Here is a 23,643-nt window from a genome sequence, read left to right as displayed (position 1 = left end):
TTATAGTCAGGATCTTTTTCTTTGCTCATTTTTTCACTTTTTTATTGTATTGTACTTTGTTAATGTTAGACTCTATCACTGGATTAGGAGGGAGGGTCACTGTTTCAAGCTTTAGGATTGTTTGCATTTCTGTTTTCAGAGGTAGTTTTAGGGGGTTGGAAGTTTTTGGTTCTTCCAAGGTGGTATGATCTGGTGAGAGGTTTGGTCAGTGTTGTCAGTGCTCATCTGGTCTGCACTATGGTCCTTACCTAGGAAGGGCAATTTATCCTTTAGGATTAAAATAAATACTGTTCCTCAGGGGCCCTGAGTTATTGGAAACAATACTCTTCTTCAGGGCTCAAGATTTCTTGGGAGCAGAAGTGATATTGTCCTACAGGGCTTCTCTTCTTGCTGAAAAGTGCTCCTCTATGCTCTTGAACTATGATCTAGAAGTGGATATAAGCAATGGAGTTACCAAACATCTACTCCTATGTCCAGTTCTATCACAAGAGTCCCCTGTAATCTTTTTTTAACCAGTTGCCATGTTTCCTTACCATCTCCAACTTGAGAACCTCAAAACTGCTACTACTTCTGTAACTACCATGTAGTCCCACAACTACTGTTTCATCCACATGACTTCTGAGTTAGCCTTCCCATTACCCCCATGTAATAGATCTTTCTTTCCAACCTCTTATGTTGTCCTGGGCCTGAAGAATGTGTCACTATGACATTTTATTGGCTCTGCCCCTCTCGAATTCAATTTGAGGTCTACTTTAAAGTTGTTTGGAGGGGAATGGTGGGAGAGCTTGGCTGAGTACTTTCTCTACTCTTCCATTTTGACTCTACCCCAAGTGCAGTAATGATAGTTCTAAAGGATGACTGAAGATTAGTTCTATTTTATCTATTTTATCTATCTTCAATGATAATAGAATAAGAGGAAGTTGATATAGGCTAAATATTAGTTAAAATGCAGGATCATTCAGCAATAGAGTAGATTACCAAAGTGGAAGCACAGATAGGGCCTATGCAGAGAAATAAGTATTCAACTTTCTTTTATTTTCTTTTTTGTTGTTGTTGTTTTTTGGTGGGCAATGAGGGTTAAACAACAGGGTCACACAACTAGTAAGTGTCAAGAGTCTGAGGTTGGATTTGAACTCAGGCCCTCCTGAATCCAGGGCTGTTGCTTTATCCACTGTGCCACCTAGCTGCCCCCAGGATTCAACTTTCTAACATGGTTTCAAATGCATTTTTTTTGGCAGGGCAATGAGGGTTAAGTGACTTGCCCAGGGTCACACAGCTAGTAAGTGTCAAGTGTCTGAGGTTGGATTTGAACTCAGATCTTCCTGAATCCAGGGCTGGTGCTTTATCCACTGCGCCACCTAGCTGCCTCTTCAAATACAATTTTAAAAGTCAACAAATGGGCTAACTTAGCTTTATGAAATCCCTTCCAAGCACATTTTAATTAATTTCTAATTGGTAAAGTTTCTCCATTTTGTCCTCTGGCCATTGCTATAACAAATAAATATGTGCAAACTCTAGGAAAAAAATAGAGTTCATTTACAAACTGTATCAAATTTACTGACCACTTGGATGCAGAGCATGACCACATATTAAATACATAAGAAGCAATATGCCAAATTTCTTGAATCACATAAGCAGAAGAAAAGATATAAAAAACTAATAGCATTCAGAGAAAGGAAGGTATAATAAAGTAGAGAAGAAAACTTGTATTTCAAGGTTGCTGAATAACCAGATTTTTTAAAGAAACAATTATAGAATAGGGATACAGTGTCCCCTGCTGAAAACTTCTGACTTCCTTAATTCTCCTGCAATAGTAGTTTTAAAAACAAATAAAGAGAAGCAGCTAAGTGGGAAACAGTGGATAATTCACCAGCAATGGATTTAGGAGGACCTGAGTTCAAATCCAGCATCAGGCACTTGACACTTACTAGCTGTTTGACCCTGGACAAGTCACTTAACCCACCCCCACCCCCAAATAAATAAATAAATCAGTGCACACAAAAGGAGGAAAAGTCACAAATCACTAATATGTAATGCCTTCGAACAAAAATTGTTGAAAATGCAAAAAATCTCAATCTTCTTCAAATGATTCTCTATACTCGGCTTAATTTTTTTTGTGGTTATATTCATTTCCCCATACATGTTGCAAAGGAGAAGTCAATGATTATGAAACTATTGTAGGAGGAAAAAAACCCAGCAGCATAACTAGACACTTTGCAAATTACTGTCTGCTCTGCCAACACTTGCCAATACTAAGCTCGCTCCCTGCCAGAAACTCAATATCATTAGCTCTTCTAGGTAATATTAATTTAGATCATACAGTAGAGGTACTAACTTTAGAGAAACAGTAGGAATAATTAAGAAAATAAAATTGTCTCTAATTGATTCTGCAGTTAAAGAGCAGGTGTATGGAGGGGAAAAAAGGGAAAGGCCAAGTGACTTCTTCAGAATTCAGGGAAGAGATATTATGAGAAGATTATATCGCAAGTACATGTGTTCAGAAGCATAAAACCCCAAAGAATACTTGGTAATGAAAAGAAAAGCTTATCTGAACAAAAATGCACAAAAGGAGAAATCCAAGAACACATGCTTAGAGGAGATTAAAAAGGTAAGATGAGATGAGGATGTCTAAAAAAGAAACTCACCAACCTGAAAAGAATTGAAGTTATCCATCAAAGATTCAATCATGATTTATAGTCCAGGTGCTTCCCTCCTGGTTTTATTAGCATAAGAAGAGTAATGTAAAAAGTCTTTTACTAAAATGAAAGCTACCTTTGGGCCATGCCACCTTGGGGTGGGATTGCTTTGTTAGGCTGGTGTGAGCAGGAAGCTGTCTATCCTTAGCTTTCTTGTTTTTTTTTTTTTCATTATGCTTTTCCATTATGCCAAACCATGGAAATGAAAGGTTTAAAGGGAATATCTCCAGAGAAAGCACAATGGGAATACAAACAATAAGTTTAGTTTACAGTAGGCAAAGGGAGAAGTCCATTTTATACCTTGCAAATCCTCCACTGCTCTGGAGTCCAGCACCAATCACATTTTAAAGTAAATCTAGCTATATACATTGTGTTAGTTAACCATTAATGCTTGAAGGCAGTGTTCCTTCATTTTTATGTGAAAAAAAAAGTGGGTATTGGGCAACAAGGGTGGAATAAAATTACCTTTTGGTCTTTTTATTTTGAAAAGCACACTCAGATGTCTTATTTTAGAAGGGGTGGTGGTGATGGTGGTGGTAATGGTAATTAAGCCTGCAAAAGGGATATTGTAAATTTTAACAACCTTAGGCTTATAGAGTTTTTACTTTTGCTCAAGAACAACAATGCAATCCAAATTTTGTTTTAGCTTTTCATTCTTTGTTTTTTTTAGGACAATGAAGGTTAAGTGACTTGCCCAGGGTCAAACAGCTAGTAAGTGTCAAGTATCTGGGGCTGGATTTGAACTAAGGTCCTCCTGAATCCAGGGCCTTTGCTTTATCCACTGTGCCACCTAGCTGCCTCCTAGTTTTTCATTCTTACAGCCATCAATGGAATGAGTTTATTCGGAGAGTCAAACATTTAGCAAGCACTTAGCATGTTCTGGGTGCTGTTCTAAATGCTGAGAATACAAAGAAAGGCAAAATATCTTTTGTCTCCAAGGACCTTGTAATCTCATGGAGGAGAAAATAGACAAATGATTATGTATATACAAAATATAAAGTGTGTAAATGGGCTATAATCTCAGAAGGACGGTGGTAGTAGTATTGAAGGGATTAATTAATCATCTTGTAGAAGTCAAGATTTAAGTAGAGAATAGAATGAGTCCTGGGAAGTCAGAAGGCAAAGGGAAATTTATTTCAGAATTGTGGATTACACACTTGAAAGGCCAGATTTGTTTAAGAAACACACAGTAGGCAAGCACTGGTATAAAGTACCTTGGTGGCAAAAGTTAATTGTATACAGTCTATAAATATGTCACAATTTAAAAAATATAGCAGCAATGGATCCAGTTACCATGTAATTACTACTTTCACCCTTCCCCTACAGCTATAATATTACTTTCTTATTTTCACTATTTGTCATTATTTTCTTGGTATCTTGCCACAAAATATGCAAAAATATTAACTTAAATGGAGTCTACTTTGAAGCTGTTAGAATGTAAAAATCAAAGTATGTTAAGAGGGGAAAATATGAGTAATATAATGAAATAGTATTGATACTTTTCCATGGCATGGACAAATGAAGTACTATGAAGTTGTGTATCTAAATAAAGAACTTGGGAGAAAAAAAGCCTGGGTTCAAAGAATTCCATTTTTCATGACTATCCACATTATGCCAAAACAAACATTTAATTCACTTTTTAATGAATCTGTCAAGCTGTTCCTTTGACATTATATAAGTAAACAAAACTACTGGTTAATAGTTTGAGACAAAAATCCCACTGTTTGACTTATACTCTAAGGAGGTCAAAGACAGAACCTTCTCATATATACCCAAAGAATCTTCGTGATATGTTTGCTCTAGCAAAAACAAAAAAAAACCCAGAAATAAAATTTTCTGATTATATGATGGAATATGACTTTCACTCAGCTTTTTTCCCCTTCCCTTCTTCCCTTCTTTCCTCCTTCCTTTCTTCCTTCCTCCCTCCCTCCCTCCCTTCCTCCCTTCCTGTGCCTGGCATTGTGCTAAGTTGGAAATACAAAGAAAGGCAAAAACCATAGTGCCTACCCTTAAGGAGCTTACACTCTAATGGGGGAAAACAACATGTAAAATTCATGTATATTCAAGATAAATTAAAAATAGATGAAAGGTAATCACAGAAGGGAAGGCCCTGGAAGCTGTGGGTACTAAGAACGGTCACTTTTGAAAGGTAGGCTTTGAGCTAAGTCTTATAAGTTTCCAGGGAAACTAAAAGGCAGAGGTGAGGATGGAAACGCCAATGAAAAGATACAGAATAGATGTACTTTCATGAGCAAGGAGCATCAAAAAGGTCAGTAAAGCTGCATTATAAGAATGTGGAATGGCATAAAATATAAAGTATAAGAAGAGTAGAAAGGTAGGATGGGACCAGGTTGTAAGGTGTTTTACATTCTAAACAGAAGATTCTATATTTTATTCAAGACTTAATAGGCAGTCACTGGAATTTATTGCAGGGGATGTGGTTATAGCTGTATTTTAGGAAAAATCACTTGCGATTGAATGAAGGATGGATTGGAGTGTGGAGAGACTTAAAGAAGAGGGAGCAATTTGAAGGCTATTGCTGTATTCCAGGTGAAAGAGATAGAGCTCCTGTACAAGTATGGTGACTGTGAGTGGAGAAAAGGAGATGTATAGGAGAGATGGTGCGATAGTAGAAATGATAGGACTTAACAACAGATTGTATATTTGTGGTAGGTGTGAATGAGGAGTCAAATATGGCACTGGTGTTGCAATCTAAGGTGGTTGGAAGAATGGTAAAAAATAACAGGAAATTTGGTGCAGGAGTGAAGAAATCAAGCATTTATTAAGTTCAAGGCATTGTGGCATAAAAAATGTTTTACACATTTTATCTCACTTGGGCTTCACCATAACCCTGTGAAGTAGGCGTTATTATTATCCCCATTATACAGTTGAGAAAACTAAGGCAGATGGAAGCTAACCTAGTTGCCTAGGGTCATAAAACTAGTTAGTGTCTGAGGCTGAATTTAACTCTGGTCTGCCTGACTCCAGGACCAGTGCTTTATCTACTTCATCCCCTAGCTGCCTGAAGAAGGGAAGGTTTTAGAGGAAAGATAACCCTGTCTTGTAATAGAATACTATTACACAATAAATAAACTAAGAATATGAAGAAATCAGAGTAACATGGGACATCTTATATAAAGTGACATAAGTAGAACCAGCATGAAAATGTGCATGACTAATATAATAACTAATAACAGACTGAAACTTAAAATAGAAACAAAATAAAATAATATAAATGTAAAGAACCCTAAAGTGAAGCTGTGTATTGTAATTGTAATGACTAATCTTGACTCCAGGTGATATGAATCTCCCTCTTTTCTTGGAGAGATGAGGAACCTTGGTTTCACTGATGGTCATAATTATGAATAGCAGAGATAGAAACTTGAGCTGCCAGTGATGCATACCACCAATCAAATTTCTGAACTTGTTAGCTTTACTTAACTGTTTTTCTAATTGTTGTTACCTGGGAAGGGTGAGTAAATGATTAGGGGTTGGCATAGAAGGGGAAGAAAGAAAAGTTGTAACCAGGAAAAAAACCAACAACTAATATAGAAATAAATCATCAACATATTTTTAAAGCAAACTGTCAAATGTTTCCTTTGACACGTTCCATGATCATACTATATTGATTGGTTGATTGTATTTTCCACTTTTCCATCAGGTGTTCTGGTCTTTCATTTAGTCTCTACTTAACTTTGATTCAAATTGGTCAACATTTGGGTGCCTACTTCTTCATGTATAAACTCTGGAGATTTGTATGAAATTCTACTATGTCACAAAACGTGATCTGACGTGTGGTAAACATATTGATACCATATTTACAAGGAGTATATAGATCACAAATGGTTTATAAAAGGATTTTGGCCATCACAGAAATATTATTTCAGCTATAACACTAAGGATCTTAAAAACTAGTATTTTAAAAGGAAAATAGCATAAGGCAAGAGAGAATGGCCTTTTGTTCAGAGCAGTCCAACATGCAGCTCATTAAACTATTTTCTGGGATTGAAAGAATTCACTTCAAGGACTGGATAGTTTTTATTTTCATTTTGCTCTATGACTTGAATTGAATTGAAGAAAAGCATTCTTAAGACTGATGGATAGTGACAATGTAAAACTTCATAGAAAATGCAAACTTATTATTACTCACACAATAAAAAAGTTGTAAACTATTGACCTTTTCCAGATACTCTGCTTGTTTTTTTCCATGTCAAGCTGTCCAAGAGAAATGCCAGAAACCAACGATTTGTAATCCTATGCAATTGCAAAGTGTAATGGCACTTCTGGACTGTGATTAAGACAAAAATAGAAGCTGCATAAACACCACATTGTGACCTTCTTTCCCCTGGCCCTCTTTAATGATTAGAATTTATAAATAAGATAATGGAATGCCCACTTCCCCAAACCCTTTGCATTCGTCTCCATGAAAACAAGATGCAAAGATGAATGAAGACCAAGAAGGCAGGGAGGGAGATACTTGTCACATACAGATATTGGTCTAAAAAATAAAATCCCTCAAAAAATCACTCTTCCAAAAAGTCATAATAAGAGCCTTCCACATTATGTACCCTGCCCCTCAATTTGTCTTGCCCAATACAATTCAGCAATAAAAATTATTACCCAAAGTCAAGACCCATTCCTAAGTAGAAGCTTCTGTCTTTCCCAACCCTATAGAGAACCATGGAGCATTTAAACTAGAAAAGACTACACAATCATTTAATTTATTCTTCTCCATTGGATAGATGAGAATCCTGGCTCTGGAGAGATGGAAGTATTTGTCCAAGGTCATACCATGTGTTACTGACAAGGTTGTGACCAGATCTTGAAGCCAAATCCTATTTTCACGATGACAATATGGTTTTCTAACCTCAATCTCCAACTACCCCCACAAAACTAAAAATAATAAAAAGAAAGAAAGAAAAATGGACTCCTTGTTTTGGGAGAAGCCTAGTTAGAACTATAGGGAAGCGGTAAAATATGTTGTAGCTTCAGGAAATGCTACAAATCAACTGTTGTCTTTTCTCCTTGTCTTGCCCATTCTCCTTGGGAGAGAAATAATAACTGGCAGTCCCACTTGCCACAAAAATGCCGTGTTGTAGTCAATAGAAGGAAAAAAGAAAGCAAGCTGCCAGTATAATATGCGGTGCTTTATTTTTGCTCTTCTGTGGCTTTTTTTTTTCCCTTTGGTGGGTGGTAGTGTTAGAGAATGGATTTTGTTAATTGGAGCGTAACTTAGTTTAATTGAATTTTGTGAGGTTTTTATCATGACTTAAATGGCAAATCTCATGAACTGATTTTCTCCCCCTAGAAAGGAGGCCTGGAAAATTTCAATAGAGTTGAAAACCACAACCACCCACCACTTGGATATGACATCCAATTATTTACAAAACACTATAGTTTCCTTAGTATTTTAGAAAGAACTTAAAAGTAAAGGGGGAAAAAGTCAAGAAGATTACAATACAGAAACACTTAAAACTGTTCACTGATTCAAATATGCATTCAGATATTAAAGTGGTATCTATTCATCTGGCCATTCTTTCTGGAATGGACACCAGCAATATGTCCATTGAGAATGGAATAGTATTGCAAGGATTCCTGAAGAGCAAGAATTATAGTTCCTATAGTGGGGAATGAATAATTAGCCCCCCCCTTTTCTCAAATAATCATTTGAGTTTTTCATTTATTTCTGGTTTTTTTGTTTTGTTTTGTTTTTGGTGAGGCAATTGGGGTTAAGTGACTTGCCCAGGGTCACACAGCTAGTAAGTGTCAAGTGTCTGAGGCTGGATTTGAACTCAGGTCCTCCTGAATCCAGGGCTGGTGATCTATCCACTGTGCCACCTAGCTTCCCTTTTCATTTATTTCTATAAATTTTTTTTTTGCAACTTCTATCTATCAATCCACAACAAGAGCCCTATGTTAGCTCTGTGGGAGATGAGGGTCAGAAGAGAAGTTAAGCGAGTTTCCTTCTTGAACCCATTATTTCTCAATCTTATGTTCAGTTTGTGATCTCACTCTACTACATCCTGGACAGGGTTGGAGATGTCCTTTTTTCTCATATACATGGATATATTTAGGTTATATATGTACAATCACATTAAACATATTTCTGCATTAGTCATGCTGTGAAAGAAGTATCAGAGCAAAAGGGAAAAAACTTCATAAAAGGAAAACAAAAAAAGTAGAAAGAGTATGGTGCAATCTGCATCTAAATTCCACATTTCTTTTTTTTCTGGATTTGGATTGTTATCCCTCATGAGTCCTTTGAAACTAACTTGGACCACTGTGTTGCTGAGAAGAGTATAGTCTATCACAGTTGATCAACACACAATGTTGTTGATGCTGTGTACAATATTCTCCTGGTTCTGCTTATCTCGCTCAGCATCAATTCTTGTAAGTCCTTCCAGGTTTCTCTGAAATTCACCTGCTCATTGTTTCTTCACATTGTTTTCTTTTAGAACTTTCTGTTCTAAATTTTTCTTCCTCCCTCCCTCCTCAACCCTCACTATGTATTTAAGAAATTCAATATAAGTCATACATGTGCAGTTATGCCAAGCATCTTCACATTATTCAAGTTGTGAAAGAGAATAGCTTTAGCAAGAGGAACTAACAAATAAATTTATACTTCAATCTGTATTCAAATACCATCAGTTCTTCCTCTCTTGATGGTTTGCATTTTTCATGCATCCTTCTGATAGCATCCTGCTCATCATTTCTTTCACAGTTATGATTGCTAACTGTATTACCCTCTATCTTACTTCCTCTCCTTGATATTTACTCTATTTTTATCTTCTTTCACCCTATCCTTCCTCAAAAGTGTTTTGCTTTTTACTGCCCCCTCCCCCAATCTGTCCTCCCTTCTTTCACCTCTCCAACTCCCCCTTTTCTCCTTCCTCTCCCACTTTCCCTCAGGGAAAAATATATTACTATATCCACTTGAGTGTTTATGTTATTTCCTGTTTGAGCCAATTCTGATGAAAGTAAGGTTCACTCACTCCCCCGCTCCCTCCCCATTTTCCCCTCCACTCCATAAGCTTTTCCTTGTTTCTTTTATTTGAGTTACTTTACACCCTTCCACCTCTCCCTTTCCCTTTCTTCCAGTTCATTCCTCTTACCCCCTAACTTTATTTTGAAGATGTCATCCTGGGTCAGCTAGGTACACAGTGGACAAAGCACCAGCCCTCGACCCAGGAGGTCCCAAGCCCAAATCTATCCCCAGGCATAAGCCACCCAAGCCTGCCTGCCCTACAAAAAAACAAGGATAAACAAAAAATGCTTTACAGATATCATCCTTTCATATTCTCATTATTTTTAGAAGTATTTGAACAGGTTTTCTGGAGCTGGGAGAGTCACAGCCTTTCTTCCACCATCTTGGCCCGCCCCCCCCAAGATGCCAACTTTCAAAGAAGTTTCTGAGAATTATATTGACCCACCTACCTCCCAGTGTTGTTGTGAAGTTCAAATGACAGTGTTTTTAAAGCACTTAGTACAGTAGGCATTTAATAAATGTTTATTCTTTTCCTCTTTCCATTATAGAAGCAGGGAGTACTTTGTGGTTATCAGAAACCACATAGAACCTCTTATACCCTTCTCAATGATGCATCATTCCATCCTGTTCTTCACCTATACTACCCCACTGCCTTACTCCTAAAATCCCCCTGACAACAGACTCCTAGAACTATGCAGGAAACAAATGATTTTAACTTTTAATGTTACTGTAATTTCTTTTGTGTTCATCTTCCCTTCCTCTGAATTACAGCTTCCCTTTATCTATTAGCAATAGCCATAAATCTCACTCATTGTTGTCTTTTTTTTCTTTATTTGCTTTTGTTATTGTTGTTTTCCTGGGTTTTAAGGGATAAGACTGGAGAGGCAATTGGTCTTTCTTATTTAATCCTTGATTTTTTAAATCACTAAATGCTTTCAATGGATATTTATATGGTAAATGTTAACCCTCCTAAATCTCTCTGCTCCCCCAAAAAGTTGAAAGCAGAGTCCAAAAAATGATTTATTTATTTAAATGGGACTTTCTGAGGTACTGCCAACCAGGTCACAAGAATACAGAAGAGAATGTTGGAATTACTGTATCTTCACTGTTTCCCCTGTGCTTATACTGGGAAGGCTAGGGTAATATATCCAGTAAATGTTTAAAGCTGCATTAGAATTAAGGTCTTCCTAACACCAACTCTGCACTCAGCTGTCTCTAAGGATTCTTCTTTCTCTTATACTATAGTCAAAGTCCATATAAAAGGTATAGAGGCAGAGGAGGAATAAGTATGGCAGGTCCCACCATATGGTCTTGATCTCAGTGAAAAGCTAAGGTCATATCCCAAGAGTCTGAAGTGGTGAAAAATGAATGTATTACAGATATCTTTCTTTAGGTGGTATTTTGACCTACATTGAAGTAAGATAGACGTAGTTCCTAATTTCCAAGACAATGATTCTCAATCTAATTTTGACCTAATATACTATTTTTGCTTGAATATGTAATGTAATGTTTCTTCCTATTAAAATTGATACATGTACATATTAAAAGCTTAAGCATATCATATCCATGCTTTGTCATTTATTTTGAAAATTTGGCAATATCCCCTTAAGACAATTGGCAACAACCTGGGATATATGCAAACAGCAAACAGATAATGACTGCTTTAGGAACTTAAGGAAGAGTTTTAGTTGGTATATTCATAGAAACAAATAGGAGAAAAAATATCTTTAAATAAGTTTTTGTTATTGAAATTGCAAAAATGAGAATTACTCGCATCATGTAATAAAAAAGCACTTGAATTTGTAGTCAGAAAATCAGGGTTTAAATTGTGGTGCTGCTACTACCCACCTACCTACCTATGTAAGCTTGGACTTTGGACATCAATTTCATTATTTACAAAACAAGCCTCTACTAGATTATGTCTATAATTTTGTTTATTTCTAGAGCTTATGATGTCCATGCTTTGATATTTCAAAATTACTCTTAATTCATGCATCATCAAGTACTGAATAAGTGCTTACTACCATGAACTTTTCTAGGTACTTGGAATAGAAGGGCAAAAATCAAACAATTCTTCTCCCCGCCCCCCCTTATCTAGAGCTATTTGTGAGAAATCTCCAAATACAGCTCATATAGTTTATGTCTATGTCTTCATACCCAAACACAGCTAAACAAGTCTCTAGATCTTGCACAAGCATTGGAGGTAACAAAGCAGATAGGATAGATTTTATTCTACTGAACAGAAAATATATAAAATACAGCCAATAAAAAGTGTAGACAATTCTATTCCTTTTCCAGTAAGTCTCACCTTTTCCCAAAGGCCCTGTGGAGTTTCCTAGATTCATAATGTTATTTGGATTCCCCTGGAAGGGAACAAACTTTGAGGTGCTGTAGAGTCAACACTTGACATCATGATAAATGTCTCTTTCACCACAAATATGTACATAGGACCATAATATTCTTCTATTGTCCTAAGGGCTTTGTAAGATAATTGAGGTATCTTTTAGGACATACCCACTCTTTCCATAGAGACATATCATCAATGATGAAACAAAGGTTCATCACTCAGTACATTTATCAAAATAATGAGGGAACTTCCCTGATCAACCCCCCTCCTCAGGAATTCAAGGCTACCTTCTCCCCAAAACCTAAATAACTCTTGGTATTAAGTTGCGACTAATATTTCCCAGAGCATTCAGGTACACAGTAGTAGGTGGCTAGCATTCTAAAACAAAGGGATTGAGAAGAGGAAATGTAGGATAGTGGGGAAAGTAACTGATTTCATGTCAATAGAGATCCATGTTTGAATCTAGCCTCTGGCAATTTCTAGTAGTTTTGACCATTTTTGAGCTTCAGTTTCTTCATCATTCAAATGAGCAACATCACCTCAGAGGTGTGTATTGTAGTGGACAGAAATTAAGTGTTAGAATCCAGCAGACCTGAGTGGAAATATGCTGATAATAATATTCTCATTCTACTCATGATGGACAATTCATTCAAGCTTTCAGGGTTTCAACCCAAATTGCTAGGAATATACATGGCAGAGTTGTTGCTGATCTGAATTAGTATACAGATCTTGTTCACTGGGAATTTCCTGTGGCAATGAAATCACAGGTTCAGATGCTCTCCCCTCTTAAAATCACCCACCCTGCATTTTTTTTGTGAAAATCAATGGGATGGCTTATGTGTAATGGTTTACAAAATTCTAAAGCATATTTTCATCTATTATAATAATTACCTATTCATTGACCATAAGTCAGAGAAAAAAGGTAGTCTAAGTAGCCCTTTTAATAAATAATAAATCTATCAATTTGTATTTATTAGGTGTTTGCTTTGTACTAGACTGTACTAGACTTCATACCGGGCATGCCAGTATGAAGAATGAAAAAAATCTCCTCTTCATGAGGAACTTAGATTCAAATGGGGAAGACAGAAAGTACATATAAAGTATATGAAGCATAAATATAACAGTAATAAATACAAATATATTCAAAGGGGTTTAAATACAAGGTAGTCTGAGAGGGAGGGCATTAGAGTTTGGGTGAATTAGGAAAGGCCTCTTGTAGGAGATATTGCCTAAGCTGCATCTTAAAGGATGAGGATTCTATGAGACAGAATTAAGGAGGGGATACATTCCAGGTTTGAGCACTGGCCAGTCAAAAGACAAGGAGAGGAGAGGTGGAGAGTTGTGTGTGAGGAACAGAGAGAGGGCAAGTCTGGCTGGATGAAGAAATACAGGAGGGGCAGTAATATACAAGGAGGATAAAGGATAGTTTGAGGTCAGATAGTGAAAGGTGTTTTGTTTGTTGTTTTTTGTGGGGCAATGAGGGTGAAGTGACTTGCCCAGAGTCACACAGCTTGTAAGTGTCAAGTGTCTGAGGCTGGATTTGAACTTAGGTCCTCCTGAATCCAGGGTAGGTACTTTATCCATTGTGCCACTTATCTGCCCCTAGTGAAAGGTTTTAAAAGCTGAACAGTGGCATTTATATTTTATCCTAAAGGTAATAGGAAGCCCCCAGAATTGGTTGAGTAGGAGAGACCCATGATTTGATCTATACCTAAGGAAAAAAGAATTACTCTAAATTTGGCATTTTCATTTGGTTGGGAAAAAGAAACTCATTGTCTTGTATGGGTGTCTCTACTATTGTTCAGCTATGGTTTAAAAGATCTGTGTATATATATATACACACACATACATATACATATGTGCATTTTCTATCTACACATACATGCATACATTTTATACACACACACACCACCCAATCAGAGGCCAGATACTCGAACATAGTCAAAAGTTGAGGACAAGACTGCTTTCCACTCCTATCCTGGCAGATGTAATTAAACTGCCAATCTAGTAGCTATTAAATGGTATTTTACAAACTGCTCTACTCTCTGCTCATTGCTTCTAGGTTTATTAATTCACTATATTATAATGTCCTCTATTATCAATTGGTTTACTAGATCACACATACCTTAAAGGGTAAGAACTTTCTCATATTCATCTTTGAATAACTTATAGCCTTTTACTTAGTCCCTTATGTGCTACTGAAATCCTACTGTAAAACCTCATCAAGGGGTGAGAGTATTCTTAGGGTCTTAAAAACAGAACTTGGAGAGTATAGGCACAAGTTGGTCATATCAAGGTAAAAAGATTTCCCAAATGGATGTAGGTTTTTCATTATTGTCATAGGACCTAGCCAGTTAAACATAGAGATGCATTACAAAAAGGTTGGCAAGTATTTGATGGATTTGTTTTTGTCTGAATCCTCTCAGGAAGTTATCTATTAATATGTGGAAAGTGTCAAAAGGTGTACCAGTGGAGAGAATAACTGCATCTAAGAACTATGATATATTAAAATAGAAATTATTTTTAAAATTCTTTCCCCTGCAATACTCTGCTTATTTTAATTATATAATGTTGCAGTTTTGCCTTTGAGATCTGGTGATGGTTGAGGAAGACTTTTCATCAGCAACAGTTTCTTTTTTTCTTTTTGCCAGGCAGTATGGGTTAAGTGACTTGCCCCCGGTCACACAGCCAGTAAGTGTCAGTTGTCTGAGGACAGATTTGAACTCACATCCTCCTCAATCCAGCGCGGGTGCTTTATCCACTTCACCACCTAGCTGCCCCAACAATTTTCTAAGCATTTTGTATTTTGCAAAATATATACTTTATTTATAGGATAGATTTAGAGGTGGGAGAGACCTCAGGGGCCATATATTTCCAGCCCTCTTATTTTCTAGGTAATGAAATGGAGATCTAAGTAAGTACAATAAGTGATATTCGAATCCAGGTTCACCGACTGCAAAGCCAAATGCTTTTCTTTGGCAAAACTTATTTTGCAGTTACCACTAGGCTTTAGTGCCAGGACTAGCCAGGATTCAAACTTCAACTTTCAGGTCCAATATTTCTCCCCACCCATAAAGCTATATATGAGCTATATTTGGCTTAAGTACATTTTTTTTTAAAAAGTGGTACAAAATTGAATATTCTCATTGAGTCATTTGGTTTTGTGGTACATGTTAAAAGACCCAATGAAAAATGAAATATGTTCTTGAAGCCTGTGTTTTGCCTGGCTGGGAGTATTGAACAACACACCAAGTTTATTTTAGAGAATTTCAGTCAGAAACCAGACTAAAATATGACATAAAGATCTTTTAGTAGAATAGTGTAAGCTGAACTAAAAATAAGTTCTTTTAAACTCAGTGGATACCAATAAAGTTTTGGGAATTGCAACTAAAAAAGGCAGAGCCAACTCCTTTGTGAAACAAGTAAATAGATGTTCACATAACTTTGGAAGACTACTGTTACTATTAAAACATTGATTAACCTTCAGGAATTCTGGACTCATAAGATATTTTGAGGAAGGCTTATAGTTCTGATGTTGAACTAATACCACCTTCTGTTGTATTAATAGAGATGAGATGTATTAGCTGATTGTTTGACAGGTGTATGTCACAAATTTTTACGTTAACATCAAACATAACAACACCTGATATTAGGAATTATAGCTTGCAAACTCTGGAATTGCTCCAGCTATTTCTCCAAAGTTGATGGATTTTACACTGAACCTAATACTGCTATAGGCATATGCATATTAAAATTTGACATTGGATGATAAATTTAAATTTATTTCCTTTCATTATTTGGTTCTATTTCCACAATAGCTCAGTGAGTTTATTAATGCAGTTGTCATTGCATTGTTTATTATTATTTGTTTGCACATAGCTCCTTATAACTTTTAAGTAGTCATGTGTGGATATATACTTATTAGACTGGCTTGGTCATGCCAATATGTTCTGCCATAGGTTCTCAGAGAAGGACCACCAGACAGAGGTTACAATAAAATAATTGCAAGATTGTTGTGAGGAATTGTACTAGGTTTTGAATCCCAACTGGTGCTCTTCCATTTGGATTTTATGTGTGTGTGTGTGTGTTTGTGTATGTATACACCCACACCCACACATATATATATACACACATATACACAAACATATACACACATATATATATGCACGTAAATATACACACATATACACAGAGATACGGATATATGTATATATACATATGTTTATATATGTATATATAAAATGTATAATTAATATATATGTTTAGATTAAATGTAATATATCATACTCTGATAGCTGGAGTATAATATATAATAATTGAGTAACTGAAAACTACACTAAAATTTTTGGAACACCCTCTGTATAACCATTTACTTAACAATAAGACAAAAGAAAATAAAAAGGTATATATTAAAGCAAATCCACAAAAAAATCAATACATTACAATCCACATGTTAACCTGGATCACACTATCCTAGAAATTACTCGATTTCTATTAGGAATAGCAGGCATACACTTGAAAAAGCTGTAACAATTGGAATGACACCACCTGCTGGAGACTTAGTGTAGAAGGGTTCTGCCCATGAAGCAAAGGTCTTTGAGGGCAAAACCAGGAGTCTTTTCTTTGGCGTCAGGAAGTGACGTTGGGTAGTGGGAGGAAGAAGGAAGAGACTGGCGCTCTGTCTTGCTCTCTTTCCTGGGGACTCTGGCAGAGAGGGGAGCTAGAAATGTGCTCTCCCTTTAATAGATAGGAATCTAGGCCTTTTCTTCTCTCTTTACCAAATTCTTATTCTCCTTAATAAATGCTTAAAAGTCTAACTCTTGCTAAAGCTTATAATTTATTGGCGACCACTCATTAGATATTTTAGACAGTTTAGCTAGAATTTTAGCCTTAACAAAGCCTAGCAGGGAATCATATGACGAAGGAAAATCCCTGTGTTTAAGGTCACTAACAGGATCTACTAAAGACATTTGTGTCAATGGTTTAATGAAACCACTTCTCTCCAAACTGTGTGCCTGCTGCTGATCCTCATCCCTCTCTTTATGGGGAAATCCTCTTCTATTCTACCGATTTTGGGGGGGGGCAATGAAGGTTAAGTGACTTGCCCAAGATGACACAGCTAGTAAGTGTCAAGTGTCCCTTCTCTATTCTCAAACCAATGAATCATTTATTTTTTTTTATTTTAAAATCACCCTTAAACTGTCATTGTGAGTTAGTTTTTAATTCAGAAAGAAGTTCCCTTTAAGGCAAAGAACTACAAACTGCATCATTCAGACCAACCTACCTCTCAGTATTTTCTATTTCTTGTCTAGGACTTCAAAATCCTTAGAAATGTTTTAAAGTTCCCTTCTGGCAGTATCATTTAATACCATACGAATCACCAGAATTAGGCAGTGATTGTCAGGCTAAATAAATCTTGGGAAGTTCTCCATCATACTCCAGTCTGATTCTGAAGAAAGACAGCAGGCATAGATATTCTTAAGGTCACATGGATGAGTAGCTTATTTAGTATACCTCATGAAATAATCACTCACTTCTTCTCATCTGACCTTTACTGATGCTGTCTGAAGATTTACATCATCATTCCTCAAAAGACAAAAAGCTGCTTCCTCCTAGGTGGCTCCATCTATTCTCTATCTCAAAGTGTCGTTTCTTTTATATAGATACATGTATTCCCAGGCTCTTCTTTTCCTCCTCATACTATATTCTTCTGACATCCAACCTCTTGAAAGATTATAATTTCCTTTTGCTTCTGCAAATCATTTTTCTTTGTTGTTTTTCCCATCATTTCTATAGCACTCCCTCCAGAGCCATTCCCTAAACTCCATTTGAATCATGTTTTGGGGTCCCCAGAGGGGTGGCTAACTACACTGCCTCAGGTCTCTGAACAGGTAACCGTGAAGAGATGAGTTTCTAGTTTTGCTGCTCCCGAGGCCCCATAAACCATCAGTAACCCTAAATAGATTTTAGCAGACATTTACTAATGGGGGATAACAAGAGCAGTTGGTGGTGTAAAACACTCCCCCCATACCCTGGAACTTACCCTCCAATAAGTGTTTCTATCGGTGAATGGGAAGTGGGGGCTCATATTAAGAGCATAACACAGTGAGATATACATATTGTATATATAATCATATAGCAAAGAGACAACTCACAACTCCTGGTGTTTTATGACATGGAAGTCCTTTCTTAAGTCCATAACCAGTAATCCTCTCTGGCATGAGGGATCTTCTTAAATCATTTTCCATCTCTGAAAGACTTACTCTGTGCCCTTCTGTCCTCAGTGTGTCACTCAGCTGGATGTGTTTCCAGCTGGTCTAGTTTCTCTGATTCAAGCTGGATGTAGTATCTGCTACTAGTTCAGTCTTTCTGTTAACATGATAAATAATGAGGGGGGCAGCAAAAGAAAATCTCTCTTCTCCCTAAGTATGATTCCCCCCAGGGACCTTGTTCCCACCTCTGGAATCTTCAAATTCCAAACTTGAAGTTCTCTATCACCTTTATGACTTGACTGAGGACTGTTTTCATACATAGGCTCATAGATGGATCTGATTATTCTAGCTAATTATAAAATGTTTCTGGGTTGATATAATCTGCCTTTGTCCAATGATTAAACACTAAAAACCTCTCAAATAAATAAAGACCTATTCACACATAATTGTGGGGTATAGGAAAATTCTCTAACATCTTATTATACACTACTGATTGATTGATTCAATTGAGATATCTGGGACTTTTGTGATTACATTAATTGATGTGGGAGAGGAACTCCCACTCTTAAATTACCTTGGTCTTCCAGTTTTAAGAAATATGTATTTAATAATTGAATTTGGATTAATTAACAAAGAATGAAATGAGAAAAACTAGGAGAAAAGACATACAATTATAAAAACATTGTAAAAACAATTTTGAAATCCATAAAATCTCTGATCAATGCAATTGATGCATTTATGATTCCAAAGGACCAATGATGAAACACGTTGTTCAACTCTTGAAAGAGTTATTAACTTAGATTGAAAAACAAGACAAACATTTTTGTACATGGTCAATGAGGGAATTTGTTTTGTTTAATTATGCAAATTGGTTACAACAACTTTGTTCTTTTTCTACAAGATGGAGTAGTAGGAGAGACACAAAATAGATTTCCATTAAAAAAGAAATTTCAATTTAAAGTTATCTCTGGTAAGATGGAGAGTAGAGAGACATTCTGTTAATCCTTTTACATTCTCAGATGTGAGAGCTGATGTGCACTTTGAATATAGAGAGCTATTTGGTTATATCAAAAAGACAGACATTATGTACCATATTCAGGTTATTGCATAAATTCTCTTGCCCTCCAACTTTGCTGGAAGCAAGAGGCTCAGTTTTCTGTCATTCTTCTTGGTAGCACTTGAGGTCAATTCTCATAGCAAACTTGGAGCTGGGACTGGGAGTGGGGAGTGTCTATGTCTGTTTAATTCTCTAGGACATCAGTGAAGGGGTGGTGGGGGAGGGGGGGCTCCTAAGGAAGACTATTTATTTATTGTAGTTTTTTAATATTTCCTCAGGAGATGAGGCTGATTAACATCTTCCAGTGAAATATCAAGTAGAAACAGAAGCTGAGTTTAGCTGATATTCATAAGATTCCTAACCAAATACAATTAGAAGCTACTTTTTCATTGTTCCTACTTCTCCCAGTAATCAGATTCTAGATGTTTCCTCCCTTCTTTCCACTATTCTGCTGCTCTTTTGTCATCAAAATAATTTCTCTCTATGAAACATTTTTTTTTATAAATGTCAACAATGTTTTATCTGAAAAGGAGACTAAAGTCCACCATCTTTATTCTTTTCTTGTGGCCCTCATAATTTCAAAATTTGTAAGTTTCAAGAGACAGAAAAGAAGCCTCCCCATTTCTGTGAAAAATTGCCAGGAAACAAGAATATGTTGCTGAAATTACTTATTTTCTATTTGGTTTCACAGATCATTTCAATGATTTATGTCTGGGGCTAAATTCATTTATCATTTTAATGATCTATGTGCATTTAAAAATATTTTATCTTGCTGCCTTACATCTGTATCTGAATGTGTGCCACAGAGCAAAATCATCTCTCTTCTCCAGATCTCAGTGAGTGTTTGAACCAGAGAAGAACCAGAAACCTTTGGCAATGATGCTGCAATATACTGACTTTAATTTCAATAGCAATACACAACAAGGTGCAGGGTGATTAAATACATTATGATGCCAATAGACATTTTCTCACAGTCCTCCTGTAGGTTATTAATTTGCCTAATTTATCCATTTTAAAGGGAAAGACTTATAACTGTCTCCGTGTACAATTGCATTTTGAACTAAAGCTAAAATTTTAGAGACATTTTCCATGGTTTTTAAATTTTTTTGCTTTTGTGTCTATGGCATGGATTAATAACAAGGCACTATGTTTAATCAATAAATATTTATTAAACACTTACTATGTGTAAAAACCTGTATGAGGTGCTAGAGATTTATATATGAAAGACTCCCTGCTATCTAGGAGTTTTATATACTTATATAGATGCATGTTGGGTCCTTGATGGAACTCACTGCTCAAAAAGTCAATCAGAAAACATTCATTAATGGCTTACTATGTGCCAGGCATTGTACTAAGTTCCAGAGATATTAAGAAAAAGCAAAAATTATCCTTGCACTCAAAGATCTCTCAGTGTAATGGGGGAGACAACATGCAGACTACTATGTGCAAAGTATATATATATGGGGCGTGGGTATACACACACATGCATGTGTGTATATGGATATATACATATATACATATTCATATATGTATAGGGAGAGGGGGATATGAATAAGAAACAGAGGCAGTCTCAGAGGAAAGGCATTTTCACGAAAGAAGAGTTTCACAGAGATTTGGCTAAGATAAAATGAGAAAATGTGGTATAACTGTATACAGCAATACATATAGAATACAAAGCTCTCTATAACAAACCAATGAGGTGCAGCTAGGTGGCGCTACAGTGGATAAAACACTGGCCCTGGATTCAGGAGTACCTGAGTTCAAATCTGGCCTCAGATACTTGACATTTACTAGCTGTGTGACTCTGGGCAAGTTACTTAAAATGAATTGCATCACCAAAAAAAAAAATAAGTGACTTGTTCATTGTTACACAGAGTAAAGCTGGAATAAATGATAGATAGATGTGCTACTTTGATATAAGCGAAAATATCCCATTTCTGATTTCACAGTCTCTGCCTTCTTAGCTGTACAGCCCAATGGTTCAAAAGTAAGTAAAATAGCATTCACTTGTTTCTCCAGTCAGATGCAAAATTATGAGAAACCAAGCAGGGGAGAAGCATAAAGGAATTAGGCTTTAATCATTGATGCTATAGCTATTAAAGCAATTAGTAAGTCTCCTTCCAAAAAGAGAGATGACTCCATTGGTTCACATGCATTGTTGACAAGAAATACAGAAATCTGATAGCTTACATTTGTATATAACTTTTACAGGAAGGAAGGAAGGAAGGAAGGAAGGAAGGAAGGAAGGAAGGAAGGAAGGAAGGAAGGAAGGAAGGAAGGAAGGAAGGAAAGAAAGTATTATGTGCTTACACTGTTCTGGGTACTATGCTAAGTGCTTCACAAATATCATCTCATCTGATCCATATGACAACTCTGGGAAGTAGCTGCTATCATTACCCCTACTTTATAGTTGAAGAAACAGAAACAAACTGAAGTTAAGGGACTTATTCAAGGTCATATAGCTAGCAAATGACTAAGAGTGGATTTGAATTCAGCATTTCCTGACTCCTAATTTCCTTACCTTTTTTCCCATAGGGTTTTCTTAGCAAATATACTGTAGTGGTTTGCCATTTCCTTCTTCAGTGGATAACTTCTTTTTTCTTTCTTTCTTTTTTTTTTTCCTTTTGGTCAGAGCTCTCCATTATAACTTGTCTGTCTTGGGTAACTCTGTATGGCATAGCTCATAGTTTCATTGAGCTGTGCAAGCTACTCCACCACAACAAGGAAGTGATCCAGGAGGGATTTTTTTAGGCAAATGGATTAAGTGACTTGCCCAAGATCACACAGCTAGTAAGTGTTGAAGGCTGGATTTGAACTCAGGTCTTCCTGTCTCCCAGACTAGTACTCTATCCATTAAGCCACCTAGTTTTTGTTTTTTTGAACCACCTAGTTTTAAATGTATTTTACAAAGATTATCTCATTTTACCCTAACCACAGTGCCATGAAACAGGTAATGAAAGCAATATTTCCATTTCACAAATGAAGAAATAAGGCTTAGAGAAATTTGACTTACCCATGGTCTCTGAATGGAGTTTGAATCTACGTCTTCCTGTGCAAATTCCAGTTCTCTTCACACTAGGTCATACTGCCTTTTTCTTCATCTTGTAGGAAGAGAAAGACATTGTGCCACAACTCCCCATTCCACTGGCATGCATACACTAAAGAATCAGAATGAGTTGTAAATCAACCAGTTAATAAGCATTTATTAAGAACCTACTTTGGCCTCTTTGTTGAAGTTCTCTCTCACTGAGGAATAAGTCAGTCAGGAAGCCGCTCCACTGCCGTGGCATTCAAGAATACCAGCAAGATGCTTATGGAGCTCGAAGTGGCCAGTCACCAGATCCAGATCACCCTCACCAGCCACAACTTAAAGTCACTTGAGAAGGTGTGTGCTGACTTAACTAGAGGAGCCAAAGAAAAGAATGTGAAAGTGAAGGGACCTGTTTCAATGCCCAGTAAGACACTTCGAATTACAACTAGAAAAACTCCTTGTGGTGAAGGTTATAAAGAATCCACAAATGTCTTAATGATTTGCACAGTCCTGAAATTGTGAAGCAGATCACTTCTATCAGCATTGAATCAGGTGTAGAAGTTGAAGTGACCATTGCAGATGCCTAATCAATCATCTCCTTTAATAAATTGATTGCAACTATTTATTTTGGGAAAAAAGAACCTACTTTGTACTGTGCACTGCATGGAGATAGGAAAAAAAGGTAAAATATAGCTGCTGCCCTCAAGGAGCTCACAATCTAAGTAAATCAAGACAAGAGTTAGAAACAAAAACAGCTAGGAGGTCTCTAGAATGTTCTCTCTAGATACAATCAACCATATGTCAGACTGTCCACAAAAGACCATGCTTTGGGAGACTTCTGTGCTTGGCTTTCTAGAACGTCTGTTGACAAATATAGATTCTGATGCAGCCAGTATATATTTCTCTTATTCTGGTTCATAAACTTAGATAAAGAGGAGAACACAAAAGTTTCATTGTTTCTTTCAGCCTGAGAAGTGTCTAGGGGAAAATTGAACTCCAAACTTCAGTGGAATAGCAACAAATCACATTTGCATAGCTTTATATGAAGTTCTTAATAGTACCAGAGTTCATACTTTATTTCACAGGTGAATAAGGGAGTTGAAAGAAAACTTTTGAAAGAAAGGGAGAAAGTTACTCATAGTATGACAGGTTGAATAGAGAACAGATTCAAACAGAGGTTTTAAAGCATGAAGACATATTAATGTCTCCTTAAACAACCAGGTCTCTCAGTTTAGTCCCTCACCTCAGAAACTCTCACAGCATATATTCACTCTGTCTCCCTCTGCATAGTGATAAATGTTCCTCCCAAATTCCC

The 23,643-nt window shown here is 36.5% G+C and overlaps 1 pseudogene; it reads left to right on the top strand.

Annotated features, from left to right (window-relative positions):
* The window catches only part of LOC122732196, a 33,840-nt pseudogene extending 10,925 nt beyond the window's left edge, over window positions 1-22,915 (top strand).
* Window positions 22,916-23,643: the final 728 nt, after the last annotated feature.

This window comes from Dromiciops gliroides, chromosome 6 (genome assembly GCF_019393635.1).
Source record: "Dromiciops gliroides isolate mDroGli1 chromosome 6, mDroGli1.pri, whole genome shotgun sequence".
NCBI lineage: Eukaryota > Metazoa > Chordata > Mammalia > Microbiotheria > Microbiotheriidae > Dromiciops > Dromiciops gliroides.
Note: the sequence above shows the minus strand (reverse complement) of the source record. Positions and strands in the feature narration are given on the sequence as shown.